Raw genomic sequence first — 4963 nt, forward strand, 5'->3', positions numbered from 1 at the left:
AATGTAACATTTATGTACAAATATGACTCAATAAAATAATACCATTTCTTCCTTAGCATCAAGTATATTATAAAGCATTTAATAAAAACAGTTTTTGTAAGCATATCTTTATTTTAAAAAAATATTTCAATTATTTCTTATTTTTCTGTTTTTAATTTCTAATTCATTATTATAAATAGTATGGAGTCTTGAAATCAATTTTTCTCTAATTCTTACGGAACCAAAATTTAAATTAATAAATTAACTGATGATGAAGTTCTGAAAATATTAAAACAGCATACTAAAACTAAGAATATTTAAGTGCGCACTGTTTCGGAGCTATCACATCAAGAACTGGATGAAAAAAGTAGATTAGAAAATTCCAACTTTACAAATATGAAACAAGTAAAGTGAAATAAAAGTTTATAAGAAAATACCCGGTTTATTTGTTTCATATTTGCCTGGTTGGTGGAGTGCTAGTAAGTACGAGAGCCAAATTGCGTCATATCGCGTCTTGCATAGGATGTAAATTTTGAATACATTGGAGAAGTCATTTTAGAAATTGCCTATTATGCGTAATAAATTTTACATGGCAGAAATAAAAATGTCAGTTCAAATAATGTTGATTTCAAATACAATCTCAGTGTCAAAAAACTTTAACCACAAATAGAAAAAAAAATGCTTGTGTGTGTGTGATGATATCTTTTAATGTAAGTTAAATCTTTATTAATTTTTTCCTAATTTTTATCTTAAATTAGCCCATTTTAACTTCATTCTAAAATGTTCTATTACTTCTTGATCTATTTCTATTAGTTCTATTATTTCCTGATCCAATTCCCACTTTTAATTTAATTATTTCTAACACGCGCTTTGCACAATTGTTGACTCCGTTGGTTCTCACGCCGGAAGCGAAGGGATAAAATTCTTTAACATCTACGCATCTTTTCAAAAGATAAATAACATTCCCTCGACACGTATCAAAGAAATCCCTATTAGAATCTCATAGTAAAATCACTGAAGGACTAATTTCTCGTTTTTTTTGCTCTGGTGTCACGATGTAGACTAACGCATCCTCTTATCGCTTCTTCCATGAACATAATATGCCTCCTGGGTGATATAAATTAAAGTCAATTTCAAATGTTTTTTTTTTCCTGCAAAATCTATGTTGTTTCTTATGGCACTTGCCATGGACAAGGCCGCTGTTACGAAGACAGCGATTTTAAGTCGATGGGGGGGTTATTTATGGTAGCGCCATCTAGGACCAAGTGAACGACTTAGCTACACACACGTCAAAACCCTTTTTATGCGGCGGACTTCATTCACGCATTTCATTCACAGATCATAATTAAAATCACCCCTGATCCAGTGAGAGAACGACCATCCCTGAACCAGTGCCCCCGGTGATATTACTCTTGACATGGAGGACTTTGTGACCACGACAGCCGCCATGCACCGGCCGGTGGGGTTCGAACTCGCAACCTCAGGGAAGCGAATCCAACGCTCTACCAACCAGGCTATCCCGGCCTTGAAAAAGCGGATTTTGCTTGTCATCCTTGCGCAGGGGCCATGCTAATCTCTGTATCGTTCCAATTTTAGTATATGTACTGCCGAAGCGAGTACGCGAAATCTAACAAAAATCTACAGATTATTTAGTCACGACAGCATGCAGATACCCCCACCCACCCCACCCAGCTGTAAAAAAAGGGGGGGGAAAAAGCCTTGAAAGCATTATTATGCTGAGTAATGACCTTTCCCGGTGATTTTACTCTGACAATTTCCAGACTAATTGCGAATTAACTATTAGTCACGATTTATTTGAAAGCGTCTATTTTTTTATTTATATGAAAGCGTCTATTTTTTATTTATATGAAAGCGTCTATTGTTTGTTTATTTTATTTTAAATTTTGCTATTACATGAAAATTAATAAGATTTTTAATTTTAATCTGCGTCTGAAAAATAACGAATAATATACTTTAAACGAAAATATGTTTTTTTTTAATTCCCCCTTTTATTTTTCTTCATTACAGAATTATTTTTAATAGGGAATCAGAAAAGACTAATTTTTCTGTTCGATATTGGATATTTTTTTTCTCAATGTAAAATCATACTCCCGGATAAAGAAATCGTATGTTTTATTCACGTGATTACAACGTCCTGCTAACAAGTTTCTGCAAGTCATATATGGGGCTACTGACCTTTAAAAAACAGTGTTCGAATGAAACAATTAAATACGTGTATTATTTTTTCGAATAACCTAATATTGGGAACAAAACACAGTTCACATTAATGTTGTTCTACGTTAGATTTCCGTGAAATTAGTAATGATCTATTATTCAAATGTGTATACGTCTCGTTTTTATTTTGATTTAACTCTGCAAAGATCTAATCGTTTATTCGTAAGAGCAAGAAACTAGGTCAAATCACTATTAGCATTGTCAAAACAATGAAAGACACAAGGGTAAACAATTTCTAGAAACAGACTTCAATTAAATTTTTTGTTTATAAGAGTTTTTCTTTTTAAATTTCCTTTTCTTCGCTTAGTACCCGTCAAGAAGTTCCAAAATTGACATGCAGAGTGCGCCAAATAGGGGGCAGGTGGAAAATTCGTTATTGTTCCGTTGGCAGGAATCCAAGAGATGACCAACGTATGTGTGTGTATGTGGAGGGAAGGGGGGTGGTTCAATCTCGAATTGTGAGCAAGCCCTATCCGACTTGTTACAAAGCAGCGTTTCGACTGACAGGTTGTAAATCAGATTTACATTTTATTTATATTTTCAGCACTATTTTTACTTAAACAACTATAAAAATTTTATATCTCTTTTAATAATAAAGGTTTGTGTGTGTACGAGCGCACGCGCGTGCTCAAGACAGCAGACCGTTTGGTCTAGAATTACCAAATTTGGCACAAATATATATCTGGCAGGATCGATATGCAAGCGGAGATACATTTTTTTTTCAATCTTTTTATTTAAAACTGAAATAATTAACAATTAAGCAAAATTCTGGAGGGATTTTATTTTGTGATTACGTCTGTAAATAGTATTGAAAGAATTACTTTTACGACATCTTAAAATTCAAAAAAGTATATTTTTATTAATATTGATTTTAGTCGTACAGATTTTTTCTGTTATTATTTTGTATAGATTCAATAATATCTTTCATTATTGTGGTGAAATTCAATCCATTTTTATTGTTTTGTTGAACATTTTATCGCGCTATAATCAATCATTTTTGAAAGCCAAAGACGAAAATTTTTGTTTATTCTTTGATCTGACAGACTGCACGATGAATCTGGAAATGAAATTATATTATCGCAAACGACAACATGTATTTTTAAATACATTATCCAAACACTTTTTTAATGGCTCTATGATGTCGTGGGATTCTATTCAATTTGGAGTACTCAGTAAACAAAATAAATGGAAAGCTATTAAAAAAAAACAAGAATTTAATGCCTGTCACAGTTAGATGCTTTAAAATACTTGATGCTTTGGGATATAAAAAAACAAGTTTTGTATAAAAGATTTAATTAAAATTAAACGCAGATAATAATCTCGCTGAACCAAATGGTCACCAACGGCAACTATTAAAATATAAAATTTCAATTTATGTATGCATTATTATTCTAAAAAACTCAAAATATAAATAATGTGAACTATATTGTACATGCAGTTGAGAGAAACACAATTTTATTTAATATTTTACATTGAAATTTGAAATAAAATTTTATTGTCTAAATCAATGAGAAGGAGAAGTGTAAGAAGTTTTATCGATTGATTTGAAATTCCGCCCTTTGTAGGGGCGTAACAAAGGGTGTAGGATTGACAAAATGAGAACAGGAGCACAAGACCTTAAGAGCCTTGACCTGAAATATTACTACTTTTGAATTCTGGATTCAAAAATCAATAAATAGATTACTAAAATTAATGGCATGCCAAGTAAGTTAAAATTAAGTGATTAAGACTTTACGTTTATAAATAGTTAGGTGAAATAAAAATAACTAATGCTGCATTATTTATTTATTTATTTTTATAAATAATAAAATTCTTTGATATTAATTAATAGTATTATAATGAGTAATAGTAAATGATTGGAATGTTTTTAATTTTCAAAAACTTCACTCTAATATTTTCTATGTCCTGTGCTGTCCAGAAAAGCTATTAGTTATCGTACATTGATAAAAAATGGATTTTTAAATTTTACTTAAAAACCTGTTTTAGCATTTTCAAATGCTGATTAAGGTCTATGGAAGCGTTGAAAAAGAAAATCATTACGAAGAAGCCACAGAGTAATATCAGTTAACTGATGGTTAAAATTGTTTTACCTTGAATAATATTATTGTTATAAAGCACTCACTGGATTCATCTGGCATCACACCAGATGATTTTTAGTTGTTTCCAATGTTAAACAAGAAGGGGAAATGTTTCTAGAATTCTTGGGTTATATTCAAATTCGAGTAGATAACTATTGCCACTTTCAAATGTTGAATTCTAGGAATTCTTTCAACTGTCCCGCGATATATCGAAACTGCTCAGTTCACGACAGCAATGTTGCTATTGCGTGACGTCAATAAATTAAGTTTCAAAAATTTCGTTGTTTTATTTATTGATTTGGAAAGAGTGGATTAATAAAGCGTTTCGACAATTCTTGTTCTCATCAATCATAGAAAAAATATAGTATTCTCAGTTAATAAAATGAAACATCTTAAAAATAAATGGCACCGTAAAAGCAATTAAAATCCAATGAGAATATAGCATTACTGTTCGTTTAAGAAACTGACTACTTCTTATCGACGATTTTATTCTTCAAGATGTAGACAGGCATTGAATAAGATGAAAGCTTTTCGAGAGTTTCATTCTTTTCCGATGTAAATTTTCAGTTTTTAAAAAAATCATACTAATAGGCTTTAATTCGTAGCTTGTACAATGTTTCAATATATTACTGTTACGAATCTGTGATGCGGCTTCCCAGCATAGCTGGTTC

General features: G+C 31.2%; 1 pseudogene; it reads right to left on the reverse strand.

The window, feature by feature from the left end:
• Nucleotides 1-1507: 1507 nt before the first annotated feature.
• On the reverse strand, nucleotides 1508-1599 carry LOC129964368 (U6 spliceosomal RNA; annotated as a pseudogene).
• Between the last annotated feature and the right edge of the window lie 3364 nt (nucleotides 1600-4963).

Source organism: Argiope bruennichi, chromosome 3 (genome assembly GCF_947563725.1).
Source record: "Argiope bruennichi chromosome 3, qqArgBrue1.1, whole genome shotgun sequence".
NCBI classification, from domain to species: Eukaryota; Metazoa; Arthropoda; class Arachnida; order Araneae; family Araneidae; genus Argiope; species Argiope bruennichi.